Source organism: Alosa sapidissima, chromosome 7 (genome assembly GCF_018492685.1).
Source record: "Alosa sapidissima isolate fAloSap1 chromosome 7, fAloSap1.pri, whole genome shotgun sequence".
Taxonomy (NCBI): domain Eukaryota; kingdom Metazoa; phylum Chordata; class Actinopteri; order Clupeiformes; family Clupeidae; genus Alosa; species Alosa sapidissima.
In genome coordinates, this window is record NC_055963.1 from 32,435,001 (window position 1) to 32,449,470 (window position 14,470).

Here is a 14,470-nt window from a genome sequence, read left to right on the forward strand (position 1 = left end):
TGTATTTATACTCATGCCAGTCCGTTAGTGTTCATTGTGTATGCACTGCATTTTTCTTCCTTACTGTGTTAGAAAAATACCTGGAAATTGGCTCATTTGCAGCCACAGGGAATGTTTAACAGAGGTTGCACTCCACTAACATGTTGGATTACTATTTGCATAGCTCCTGTAGGTGCTTCCAGATTAAACCTTGACAGACATCTGCATTTCACTGCATTTTTGAATATTCAAACAATATTTAATTGGTTGTAGGCAATTACTACACTGTAAGTATGCAGGGTGATTTTAAAAGTAGTTGAAACACCATAAACCCTGGCAACAGTACATGTGGAGTTGTCAAAGACTTGTCTTTTGTATGAGGCATAGCTGTTGCAGTATCAGAAGGTGTAACACCTTACAATATATAGCCTATATATACACACAATTTGCCCCCTTCCAGATTTCTTCTATTTTTGCATATTTGTCACACTTAAATGTTTCAGTTCATCTAGCTGATTTGAATATAAGACAAAGACAACGCGAGTAAACACAAAATGTAGCTTTGCAATGATAATTTAATTTATTGAAGGTAAAGAGTTATATTTAAAACCCATATCACCCATGTGAAAAGTAATTGCCCACCTAAACCTAATAACAGGTTGAGCCACCCTTGGCGGGAACAACAGCAATCAAACCTTTTAAATGAGTCTTTTACATCACTGCAGAGGAATTTTGGATTTTGGCTCTTGCAGAATTGTTTTAAGGGTGGTGGAAGGTTTCCGAGCCTGTTTAAGGTAATGCCACCACAGCATCTCAATTAGATTGAAGTCAGGACTTTGACTAGGTTACTCCATAGTCTTAATTTTGTTGCCCAGGTCCTGAAGCAGTAAAACAGCCCCAGACCGTCACACCACCGTGGTTAACTGTTGGTATGATGCTCTTATTGTGGAATGCAGTGATACCAGATGTAATGACACACGTCTTCTAAAAAGTTCCACTTTTTGACTCATCAGTCCACAGAAAATTACCCGAAAAGACTTGGTTTTCACCTAGCAACTCTTCTGTGGATGCCATTTTGGCCCAGTATCTCTCTTATTGTGGAATCATGAACACTGACCTTATTGAGCTTATTGATTGATTCAAGTGAGGCCTGCAGTTCTTAGATGTTAGTCTGGGTTCTTTTGTGACCTCCTGGATGAGTCGTCGTTGCAGTCTTGGAGGAATTTTGGTAGACTGGCCACTCCTGGGAAGCTTCATGACCGTTTCAAGTTTTATCCATTTGTAGATAATGGCTCTCATCATGGTTCGCTGGAGTCCCAGAGCCTTAAATGGCTTTGTAACCCTTTCCAGACTGATATATGTCAATGACTTTGTTTGTCATCTGTTCTTGAATTTCTTTAGATCAAAGCATCATGTGCTGCTATTTGAGACCTTTTAGCCAACTTCACATCGCCAGACAGGTTCTATTTAAATAATGTTTAGATTCAACTGCAGTGAGGCTGCAGTAATCACGCCTGTGTGTATTTAGTGAAGTTGAATCTTATTATCAATCCAATTCCGTTAGTTGGTTAATTTAGTAACGAAGGGGGCAATTACTTTTTCACATACGGCTTCAAGAAATGAAATCATTATCATCATTTAAAAACTGCATTTCGCGATTACTCTGGTTATCTTTGTCTAATATTAAAATGAGTTTGATTATCAGAAACATTTTACTGTGAAGGGGAGCAGCGGTGGCCTACTGGTTAGCGCTTCGGACTTGTAACTGGAGGGTTGCCAGTTCGAACCCCGACCAGTAGGCACGGCTGAAGTGCCCTTGAGCAAGGCACCTAACCCCTCACTGCTCCCTGAGCGCCGCTGTTAGTGCAGGCAATTCACTGCCCCGGGATTAGTGTGTGCTTCACCTCACTGTGTGCTGAGTGTATTTCACTAATTCACGGATTGGGATAAATGCAGAGACCAAATTTCCCTCACGGGATCAAAAGAGTATATGAAGAGTTCAGATGCAAAACCCTCTAAATCCGTCTGACCACTTTTCTTTTAAATGAGCATTTAAATTCAGGCTCCTATAGGTTTTTGCCTATAAATCGATATTTCAGACCAGGAAGTGAGTGGTATTTAGTGGGTTTAGAAGTTAAATTATTTGATTAGCGTATACTATGTGAGGAGAGCATCCCCTCACCATCTTTATCTCATTTTTGACATAGGTGGCATTTAGAGGCTTTTGGATCTGAACCCTTCATATATACTTATACTTTTTCACAGCACTGTGTATATGTTGTTGCTGTTGCTTGATTGTTTTAACAAAAATAGTAGCAGAGTAGTCAACCTCAAGTCAGCTTTGAAAGAAGAGAGGCTCAGCAACCAGAGTCCAGAAGTTAAGTTCACGCGTATCAATTGGGTCGATGGAGGGCTGGTGTTCTGGTGCACTTTAGGAAAGAGCTGAGTGAGAGCGAGACGAGTCCATAATGAATCTCCGGAGCCAGGCCGGACATGGCTGGACTCCAGAATCAGCTCCGACACACTGTGGGAGGCCCCTCTCAGCCCTGGTGGTGGCGGCTGAGGGCTGAGAGGTGAGGGTTTCACAGTGGGTGGCGTGGGGAGGTTAGGGGTGTGGAGTGGAGAGTGTGTTGTGGAGAACCTGGAGTCGGCCAAGGGAAGTGGGCTGAGCTGATGAGGACTTGGTGGGAGGTGAGAGATGGTAGTTTGGAGTGGAATAGAGAACTGTAGGGAAGGGAGAGGATGAGGGCTGTCATAACTGAGAGAGAGAGAGGGAGAGAGAGAGAGAGGACTCAACTGGAGAGAAAGAGAGAGAAGGAGAGATGGTAGTGGAGTGGAATGGGGAACTGTAGGGAAGGGAGAGGATGAGTGTTTTTTTAAGAGAGAGAGAGAGAGAGAGAGAGAGAGAGAGAGAGAGAGAGGAAGACTTCACCACAGTGTCTACAGAGGCTCAGGCTCTCAATACAGATCCAGATTTCTCTCTGGAGTCAAATGAGGTGTCATCAGAGCTGGAGGACTGGGAGAGGGTCATTTCAGTTAGAGTGGGGAAGAGGGAAAGAGGGTGATGGAGAGAGAGAGAAAGAGAGAGAGGGAGAGAGAGTGGGGAGTCTCTGATGTTTCTGTTAAGTGTGTGTGGACTTTAGATGGTAAGAGGATTGGAGACAAAGCCACAGCTATGGATTTGGAGGAAGGAGCAACTTTCCCTTGCAAACGTGACTGGAAAAGTAGTGGGATGCTAAGATAAACAGTTCATTTCCTATCACAGACTGTTGACTTGACTGCAGTTCAGTTATTCCAAATTAAAGCAAGCAGAAATGACACATGCAGCTAAGAAAGCCTAACTGATAAGCTTTCTAAATAGAGCTACATCAACTCATGAACATTTCCCATGTGTCTGCCTTACAAATATCAATGTGATCTTTTTGCATATATATATATTTAAATACTGTATGTGTGATGTAGTATTTATATTATTTAGAAATATTGTAATGTATATCACAAGCAGAAGGGGCATATTCTTGTGTTCCAGTCAAAATCGGTTTGTAACTAAGTGTGTTAGTCGCCGGAATTCTCACCCCAGTAAGGGAACTGTAATGTATGTTTGTTTATGTGCTTGTGTGTGTGTGAGTGTGTGTTTGTGTGTACATGTATGCGTGTCCCCAACAAGATGGGGTGTGTTGGAGTAGGTATTTTAATGAGTAACATGCCGTCACCCTTTAATTTGCATCCGGTTGGCACAGACAGGCTCATTTTGTGTGTGTGTGTGTGTGTGTGTGTGTGTGTGTGTGTGTGTGTGTGTGTGTGTGTGTGTGTGTGTGTGTGTGTGTGTGTGTGTGTGTGTGTGAGCAACACTAGATGGGGTATGTTGGAGTGGGTATTTTCACGGCTGGTGTGCCACCCTTTAATTGGCATTCAGTTGGCACAGACGTGCTCGTGTGTGCATCCTGTTTACCAGTGTGATGGCCCAAATTGCTCCCATGTCTCCCCCTCTGGCTTCTTCAATGTGTCTGAGGCACTGGAGGACTTTCCCAGCTGTGGTGCCTTTTTACAAGAGACCCATAGCATGGTGTGGTCACCATGACCATTTAGCTGTGCGTGTATGGGACAGTAGCCGGAGGCTTTTTCCCAACACACAGTACTGTATGTGTGTGTGTGTGTGTGTGTGTGTGTGTGTGTGTGTGTGTGTGTGTGTGTGTGTGTGTGTATGCATTCAGTCTCTAGAAGCAGTCTTTACTGTCTGACTCTGTTTCCGCCATAGTCAGTTTGTTCTTTGGGGCATTGTGTCCCTCTCTCTGTGTCTGACCTGATATGTCCATCACTTCTTCAGTACTACTGCTTTCCTTTAAAAAAAACATGCATTTTATTTGGAAGGAATTTGATTCATATGCAAATGCCTCCCTCCTATTCAGAGAGTCTCTATCCTTCACGTTTTCTCTCAAGACTGTGAAGGATTTAAACCCCACCCTACCACCCCCACCCCCGCCATACACACATGCACACACACACACACACACACACACACACTGCAGTAAGCCCCTACCCTCAGGCTTAGACTGGACTGTAGTTTTCCATCAATCTCCACTGAAGCTTTAAGCCGTTGGAAATCAAACTCAATGCAATTCCTTTCCATTGACTCCATTATTTAGTTGAAAGCTGTGATGGGTGCAATTACTGTTAAGTTGCAAGCAGATGAAATGACCGAGTAGTCTCCAGTGGCCAATTAGAAAGGGAAAACCCTGGAGTGTGATGGTGTATGGATACACACACCCATACACAGTAAGTATTGACTGGCTGCTTCAGTTTTAGGCCATATTGTCTCTGTGTAATGCCTTATCTGGTATCTCTACACATACATGTATTAATGACATAATATGTCTGCTCTTTTCCGTTTTGGACTGACTAAACCGTATGACAGCACAATGTTAGTGGAAATCAGTGACTGGCCATTATAACTGAAGATTTCCCTTACAAATATTTCAGGTTTCTGGTGAACAGTTGCAGCAAATTTGCGGTAAGGTCATATTTTCACATGCAAGTTAGGTTTCTGCCAAACAATTGTGGTTAGCTTTTGGACATGTTGCAGCAATGTCATATGCAAATTAGGTTTGTCACCAGAAGTTCACTGGAAGTTTGCCATTATTGGCAAATCTGCCGCATTTCATTTTTATAAGAGTTCCCATGTCAAAACATCGGAACCATAGATAAGCGTTCTTAACTATTGAGCTCATCTGTGCAGTCCAAAGTATTCACCCCTATACTGACATGCCCTAACAGGAGTGTTAAAATTATGGTTGTGCAACATCTTGCGGCTGCCACAGTCCTGTCTTTTGGGAATTAGTTGAGGATACAATTCTCCTGATTGTTTGACAGCCATCCCATAGTTTCTGAAACCGCTTTGATCAGCTTGTCATCCCAAGATCTGAAAATGAAGGGTGTGTGTGTGTGTGTGTGTGTGTATAAGGACAAAAACATTTTGTTTGCACACTTGTCACTCTTTTTCAAACAAACACACAACACTTACAGATGTTAACATGTCAATTATATATTTCTCTATGTCTATCCTTGTTTATTATTTATGTATTTAACTACTTAGTTGTCTATTTATCTTGGATATATTTATTTAGGGAGTTAGGTAGTTACTTCCAGCTAGTTCCAAAATCTTACTCTCCACAGACAATCTTAACTTGTTATTCAAAATGTCTTTATTTGTTTATTTAACTGTTGGATTACTCAACATTAATGTTTTTATGTCTTTGTATGTGAGTGGAGCTGAATTACTGTAAATGACATCAACATTTTTCCTGGTATCAGGGCGTGTTGCCACCACCCTGTGATAGTGCCATAGGCAGTGATGTTGCAAGCCTTTAATGGGACCCAAGAGACAGTGGAGGGTGGGTGCCAGTCGGATGCCTGTGTGTGACAGTTTTACGAGAGCGTGCTAAATATATGTGCATGTAATTGGTGTCATGTCTGACATCATATCATAAAGCTTTTGATATTGTAATAGGTTGAAGATCACAGTCACGGCAAAAGTAAAAAAAAAATCATACAAAATGTTTTATTTGTGTGTGTGTGTGTGTGTCCTATCCTCCTCGATCTCCAACCCAACCTGTAGTGCCCCCTAAAGCAGGCGTCTAATAGAGCCCCCTCAGCGAGGCGCGACGGCTAGAACAAACAGACTCATTCACCCCCTTCCAAAATGCTAATGCCACCAGACCCTAACCACTCTTTCAAGGGGTTCCCATGTCACGACACCGTGTAACGTGATGCAGAGGCGGCCAGTCGTTTGGTGGCCACACACACGTCTAGCAGGGCCACAGAATGCAGACGAGGGCTTTGACCTCCGCGCCTCTTGTGAGGATGTGCTTAAGCCGTGTTGGCACAGAGGGACACGCTCACAGAAAGGAGGGCAAAATGGCTCCTTGGCAAGGCTCCAGGGAAAAGGTTTGCTTAGAACCATGGAAGGTTTAAATTAAAGAATAAAAGGTGATAACTGCTGTACGGCTGACAGCCTTAAAGGCTCTATAAAGAATCAGCAAGGAGAAGGTTCTAAACTCGTAAGTGCTCTTCTATATATTGGTATACAGTTTTTACAGCTGTAGAATACCTGAGCCTTACTGCAAAAGTTCCACCACCAATGTCATTGTACAGTTGTCCTTGACATATTGTGCATTATGACAAATAAATGTGAACTGTATGGAGCAAAATCAGACATGTTCCTACATGGAACTTTCTGAAACTTGTCATTGGAAGCTGCCATTGAGATCTGATCCTGACAATCCAATCTTCACTTGTGTGTTCTAGAATGGGAAGTTACATTTCCTAACAGATAAACATTTTTTCTTATTTTTTCTTTTTCCCCACTTTCTTTCTGAGATGGGACCAGAGAGGTATGTTTATATTGAGACAAGAAATTGAAAGCGAGCAGTCTGCCACCAGCCATCATGCATTATCTGTCAGTACTGTTTTATGTTCTGTGTACAGACGGCTGTTTGTGCCGTGGTCTGTAAAGATCTGAGATTGAGCGGGAGGGAATTGCTCTCGAGTATTTCTGACAGCCCTAACATGCCTGTTTACCTTCTCAGTCCCCCGCACAGTTTGTGTTGTGGCACGCTACTGGAGTGTGTGGGTATTTAAAGAATGTCTAGAGGAGAACGTTTTGTACTGGATGTTGTTCAGTACTGTTCAATACTCTAGGCTGTGTCCCACCCACCCATAATCACCGCTAGCACAACAGGTTCCAGCATGCATGTACACGTTTAATGCTTTTCACCCTGTCTGTTATGAATTTGCTGGTGGAGTATGGAAATGGAGTCCAACAGTAACTCTTTTGAAAGGTTCAGTTTTCAAAAGAGTGACTGTAGCTGTGACTAGAAAGGACTCCAGGTGCAATGGTTCTATACTCTCCAGCCATAGCCTTTATACCTGCGCACAAAAGATTTATTTTTTCTCCCCTCTCCCCTGGCTGGCGCACACAAAGGTAAATTTAGACCATTATAGTGTGTGTGCACTTCAGGACTGTATTCAGAACTGTGCACAGGCCATTGTACCCGGGCACCCCACAGCTGTCTCTCCAGCACCCACTCCATTCCTCCACGTCCTCTCTCACTCTTTGGAAAACATAGAACACCATTAATCATGAAACCTGGGTTTGCCTTCCCCTCATTCATACAGTAGTTTCTTTAGTAGTTACTGTCCCTACACCTATTGGAATCTCTGTGTGTGTGTGTGTGTGTGTGTGTGTGTGTGTGTGTGTGTGTGTGTGTGTGTGTGTGTGTGTTGTGAGGGAAAAATGAAAGAGGGACCTTAACCTTTTTGATTTGATACTTGTGTTTCTGTACACTTTTGAATGGACTGTGTTTTGCCTAGCTCATAATGCTCCTTATAATTGATACTTCTAATGCAGTGTGAATTCATTCTTTCTGTTTGACACTAATCTAGTTCTTAGTTCTTATTATTTGATACGTCTGTTTCAATAACTAATGTTCCGATGGCAAATCATGTGTTGTATGACATTAGAAATGTTCTTAATGTCCTTGATTCTTAAATAACCCATTGTATTGACCAAGTCATGTGTATGTGCAGAGAGGGTGTAATGGTACAAGGATGCAATGGGATTATGATACTGTGCGAGGTATAAATGTGTGTGTGAGAAACAACTGATAGTCTCTTGGGTGCACAGACTTTGTCTCGGTATCCTGATTGCCTAATGCATTAATAAACTACTAATGAGAAAGACAAACCTTATTTCAGACTTTTTACAGACATTTAAGCTAAAAATTCTTCCACTGTGTGTGTGTGTGTGTGTGTGTGTGTGTGTGTGTGTGTGTGTGTGTGTGTGGGCACTGGCAGGAGGAAAAAAATAAATGAACAAATAGATAAATAAATAAATAAATTAAAATGAATAAATAAGTGAAATGGGAACGCGGGTGCCAGTCAGCTACTAAAAGCTGGTGAAAGAAAGGAGAAGAGAGAGAAAGGAGAAGAGAAAGAAAGGAGGAGAGGAGAAGAGGAGGAGAGGAGGAGAGGGATGTGTACGGTGTGTGGGTGAAAAGCGCTGATTTCCTTATCCGCACCACCGGCCGGCGGCCGCGATTAGCCAAGTGGCTCTCTCTCTCTGCCGCGTGTCCTTCTGCCGCTGCCAGCCTGCGCTCGGGGGCCAGTAGTGGGCCGTGTCGCACGTGCGCTCACAGGGAAGGAGGAGGAAGCGGGATGGCACTGGTCGCGCCTGCATCCTAGATTCCACCGCTACGGCAGCAGGTGCTGGGCACTGATTAAACAGCCTCCAGCCAGTGCCTACACGGGGCACACCTTGAGCTGAGCTGCCAGCGCCGTGATTGGCACCTTCAACAGCAAGACCTCTGGAAATGGGATGGAGGGCTTTAGGGTTTCTTTATCTGAGGGGGTGAGAGCGGACCCAAGTTTAGAATTGTGTGTATTTATTTATTTACTTATTTATTCAAGTGTATTTATTTATCTACTTGCTTACTTTCTTATGTAGGAAAGATGTCATCTTTAAACACATAAATGCAAAAAATACACACGTGTGTACACACACACACACATACTGTTCACACACACAACCAAATCACATACAAACGCCTCATCAACCAGCCATGTTCACTTATGTTGCAACTGAAAACCTGTTGTATGGGTTAACAGATGTGACCTACAGGAGTGTTACATTTGAATCTACACCGGTAGTGTGACGGTGTGTGTTCGTGGCGTTGGACAAATTAAGCAGCTCTACTTACCACTTAACATAGCTTTCACACACACACACACAGACACACTCACACGCACACAGAGACACTACCCCCTCCCCTCCCAGCCTCTCTGTCCAGGAATGTGTCTACAATGCATGCCACCACCCTCTTGTCACCAAACTTTGAGGATCCCAGTAATGACAGAGCAGCCTCCTCATGCGTGCTATTGGGCTTTCTGCTGTGGGCTGCTTGGCATCTCAAAAGAGTTGTAAGTCGCTTTGGTTAAAAGCACATAGTCTATGTGTCTTTTACAGGGTAATCACAGGGTAATCAGATCACACCTTGTTATCACACACATACAGTATCTAATATGACATCTAAAATGGTTCTAGAGTGCACAGTGTTTGATGCCATGGAGGGAAGGGTGAGGTAAATCAAGGATGAAATTCTTACTGTAAATCTTGCGTAATCTGAGAGTGAAGTAATGTTGGTTCTTACAGTTTGTGATATCGTATAACAGATTATTTCACAGCACAGTATTTCATCCTGTCCCGTTACTTTTCACTCTATCTTATCTCTGTCTGGGCGGGCACATTTATAAGTATTTAAGTATAAATGGACGTCATTTTTCACATAACCGAGCTGTCCATTCATTGTAAGCGGAGAAGCACTATGGCCTAATAAATAGCTAAGATATGGACCACAGGAATGGCTATGATGCAATCAGCACTCATGCACATTTTGAAATGACACTGTACGTGCGGGCTGACATTTTGATGTGTGAAATGGGCAGGTGTGTGATATCTGAGAAACATACACACACACACACACACTTTCTCCACGTTCTGTTGGCTTGTATTTAGCCCAAGGATGATCTGCGCTCAATACTGGTATTACAGGTTTTTTTCTCTAAAGACAGCTGTAGTGTTATAGTGTGTGTGTGTGTGTGTGTGTGTGTGTGTGTGTGTGTGTGTGTGTGTGTGTGAGTGTGTGTGTGTGTGTGAAAGAGAGAGAGAGAGAGAGAGAGAGAAAGAGAGAAAGAGCTATATGCAGGTAGAGAGGTTTGAGAGGGTGTTTTCATGCGTGTTGTAAACAGAGTTCAAAAATACAGTATTTTATTGCAAGCAACACGCACATGAGCAACACACACATGAGCATGGTGCGCTCAGGTGTGGAGGGAAATACAAGCCTACCTCTGAAGCCAAACTCATGGCCTTTTTATCCACATCCACTCAGGTGTGGACAATTAGGCTGATTCTGCCCCTGCATCACCCAAAGGCTGTTGCACTGTCACTGCAGGGCCAGTGGAGGTGCAAAGGGGCTTAACAGTGTGGGAGGGTGTGAGGGATATAGGAGTGGGCATGTGTGTGTGTGTGTGTGTGTGCATGCATGCGTGCGTGTGTGTGTGTGTATGTGCACGGGCAGGAAAGTGCATATCCGTTGGCATTTTTGGTGTGTTTGGTCAGGTTATGGGCCTGTGCATGTCCTATTTTTCTCGCCAAGAAAGTAGTTCAAAACAGGATGAGTGCAATCTTTATCTTATAACTCAGTTCCTAGAAGAGATCAGCAGTGGTATCTCAGGTTCTGCAATTAAACATCAAAATTCACCTCTCTTCAGATTAACACACACACACACACACACTCACACACACACTCACACAGGACATGAAGAGAGGGGGTTACAGGCTAAGAAGTTGATTTATTTTGTTAAATGGCCTGAGGGAAAGAGGGCTTCTCACTTTTGCCAATTGTGTGTGTGTGTGACTGTGCATGTTTGTGTGTGTGTGCGTGTGTGTGTTTGTATGTGCGTGTGTGTGTCTGTGTTTGTGCATGTCTGCATATGCATACGCATACGCTCTATGCAAATTACACAGAGGTACTTTTAAAAAAAGGTTCAGATTGGAAGAGAGTTGTGAAGAGTTGAAGTAAATAACATTATATGTACAGGCATGTACAGTATGGATCTTTAGACTCCTTAACTAGATTTGCAGGTTGCAGCTACTGTTCCATTTGTCTTTTGGAAGGTGCATTTGTCACACGAGTTGGCACACTGTGTTTTACAAACAGGCTGAACATGTTTGTTGAGTTAGTGTTGCATTCGTGTGATTTCCCATTTGTTTTGGCAGTGAAGAATAGTGAAGAAAGACTTTTGGCTTCTTATTGATGCCCTCACACGCACATAGTAGGCTGCACTCTTCTAGATGGACAGGTTGTAACCACGCAAACACACACATCAAAGGTACACAGTTGTAAAAATGCACACACATAAAAAAAGATAGCTATGATTTTCGTGTTTGTGTGTGTGTGTGTGTGTGTGTGTTCGTGCACGCACACATGTGAGAGAGAGAGAGATTCCACATGAAATTCCAATGAACTGATAAATTGTATTCATGCACATGAGTGATGTAGGGTTAACAAGACAATTATCTGCAGAGACAGGATCTTGTTTCGCGAGTCATGTGTGCACATATGTTTATAGCTAAGTATGAGAGATATAAATACAGCTTCAATCGTGCTGGTCATTAAAGTGCTACAGGTGCCACAAGGATTGATGGTGTGAATGGATACATAATAATTTACAGTCTATGAACAACAGGTGTAGGCTGACATCCAACAGGATCATAAAGAACAGTATGTCTATTTGGTGAAGGCATACAGACCTCCACGTTCTGCTTTACATTCCCAGTTCCAAGTGATGTGGAATTGTGGTTCTGCTTGTAAATGTTTTTTCTTGTTTGTCGTCTTTTAAGATTTCCAGCTTGTTTTCGTTTTCCCTTTTTTGTGTGTTTCTCCCCCACGCTCAATTTTACTGCGTTGTGATCAAAGCCGCCCGTCTGACACAAGATGCTCAGCAAGAACCACAGAGAATATAAGGGGGATTAGGCGAGGAGCAGTGGGAACATGCCGCCGTGGACGAATTGCCAGGAGAGGCTATCTATCTGTCATCTGGCTGGGGAGATATTTGTTTGCCGATTTACAAGCTCAGACGAGAGCACCTGAACTGCTGAACTAGTTGTATGTATCTTGTTACTTTTTTTCCTCTGAATCCAGCAGGCGTCTGATGCAGGGGTGAGTCCGACCTCTAAATGAAATACTTCCCTGACCTCCAGCATGTTGAGGTTGAGCTGGGGTTTTTTTTTTTATGGGTGAGGTTTATCAGCATGTGGAAAGCGTCAGCTGTATATTTTCTGTTCAGAGTGCAGGACAATTATTCATGTGCTCCAGGCTGCATTATTCTGTTGCTTTTATTGGCAAGGCCCAACACCATGAGATCAAGGCTGTTAGAGGCAGCGGTCTAAGGTCACCTACACCTACACTCATTCTGTGTTAGTATACAAATCTCTCTCTTTACTGCTGGATAACTGTGAATAACTGATGGTTTGGTATGTGTGTTATCAAATTTGTGGTTTCATTTGTGGATTTGTGTGTGTTTGTGTGTGTGTGTGTGTGTGTGTGTGTGTGTTAGTGTGTGCGTGTGTCAGTGTGCTTTTCTTTTGCTTGTGTGTGTGTGTGTGTGTGTGTGTTTACTTTCATGTCTGTGGTTATGTTTTTAATGAGTGTGTGTGTGTGTGTGTGTGTGTGTGTCTGTGGGTTTTTTTTTGTGTTTGTGTGTGTGTGTGTGTGTGTGTGTGTGTGTGTGTGTGTGTGTGTGTGTCTTTGTGATGAACCTCTGATCCTCCCAGGTGAGCACATTTGTGGCCTCTCACAAAGGTTCTCATTCAGTGAAAGCTCTTGGATCATATGAGGACGTCTGTGTCCCGATGGTTTCTTGAGCTGTTGAGTTGCCCAGCCCTAGGCTGTCCATATGGCATTGTTTGCGCAGTAGTGAGTTGATGCCTGGCAGGTGGGCTTTGTACAGTGTGTGTGTGTGTGTGTGTGTGTGCGTGTGCATTGGCATCCCGTGTGTGTACACCACCAATGTCACTAATGTATCTATGTTGATCTTGACATGCTCATGCTTGGCATGTTTCAGAACCTCCTCTTAGCAACTCCGAGGATTTGAATGCCACCCAGCTGACGGGAGAGACAGAAAAAAACAAAACATTGAAGAGGAGGACAGAAAGCAAACAATACTATGTACACACAAACTGTTTAAAGCTTTGACATGACAAGCTTATTACTGTGTGCATGCATGCATATGGAGAAACCCTAGTTTCAGCCTCGTGTGTGCATCTGTGAGGACTAAAAGGGCTTTGGGAATTAAGATGATAGTCTTTTTCCTCTCTAAGAGGATTTAGTCAGCTGCTGCAATGCACTGGGCTGTCAGTAATCAAAGCAGTACAAATGCTGTGCCAAGATGCTAAGAATGGCAACCACCTGCACTCGTGTTAGTGTTTTTTAATCACAGCAAACACCTAGGAGTCACATTTAAGTGCTGGGTTGCAGTCTGTGTTTTGTAGTGGAGCCGTAAAGGACAAACAGGTCGCCAGGCGGAGGAGTTATGCTAACTACAGGTCTGGAGTGAGGGTGTCATGGCAGACTTAAGCAGGGCAAGCATTCCTGCTCTTCCTCATCCCTTCATTAATGGACTGTGAATAGCCCCCGATCTGGCTTTATCAGGCTCATTCTCGAAGGCTTACCGAGCCTCTTCTCAGGGAGAGAGGCTTTGCGGACATATGTCTCTGCTCTGGAGTGCTTCAAACTCTTTCTCTCTCTCTCTCTCTCTCTCTCTCTCTCTCTCTCTATCTCTCTCTCTCTCTCTATTCTCTCTCTCTTTTCCTTTCTCTCTTTGCAGGCTAGGCAGAGTGACGGGGTGTGTGAGAGGTGTTCCTGAAACACACACACACACACACACACACACGCACACACACTCACACAAACGCTTTGCCCGGAGGGGTGTGAGAGGGAGGTGGAGGGAGGGGAACACTTTTAGTTCCATGTGCGTGTGTGAGACTAGTGTGGAGTGAGTTTGTCTCTCCTGCTGAGGACCACATTTTTAATTGAACCATGGATATTTCTCTTGTCATGACACTGAAAATTACACAACAGTAAGTACACATTTACATGCATTTTGGCTATGCCTTTTTTAATGATTATGCGTTCAGCAGTGTGTAACAAAGTTAGCTAGCAGAGTAGCATTCTGTGACAGTAGTTTTTGAAGTAAGTTGTGGCCAGCTTGTGGTCTCTAACAGCGGGCTCTGAGAAGACAATCCCTTGGATTTACACACTAAACAACAGGCCATGTGGTCAGCTAGGAGTACCCTGTCTCAGATTAGAAAAGAAGAATCCCCTCTTATGCTTATGTGTAGTTGTTTTTTTAATGCTTTTGTCTGATCCTTCTGCAT

At 43.4% G+C, this 14,470-nt stretch overlaps 1 protein-coding gene across 6 annotated transcripts in view; it reads left to right on the forward strand.

The window, feature by feature from the left end:
- The window catches only part of chl1a (cell adhesion molecule L1-like a), a 68,942-nt gene that overhangs the window by 5,966 nt on the left and 48,506 nt on the right, over nt 1–14,470 (forward strand). The window contains exon 1 of one of the 6 annotated variants that reach the window (XM_042097589.1): nt 14,055–14,173. The exons of the other annotated variants lie outside the window; for them this stretch is intronic. The gene's annotated coding sequence lies outside the window, so the exon portion shown is untranslated. Of the gene's footprint in view, nt 1–14,054; nt 14,174–14,470 lie in introns of those variants that run through there. 6 annotated transcript variants of the gene reach the window in all.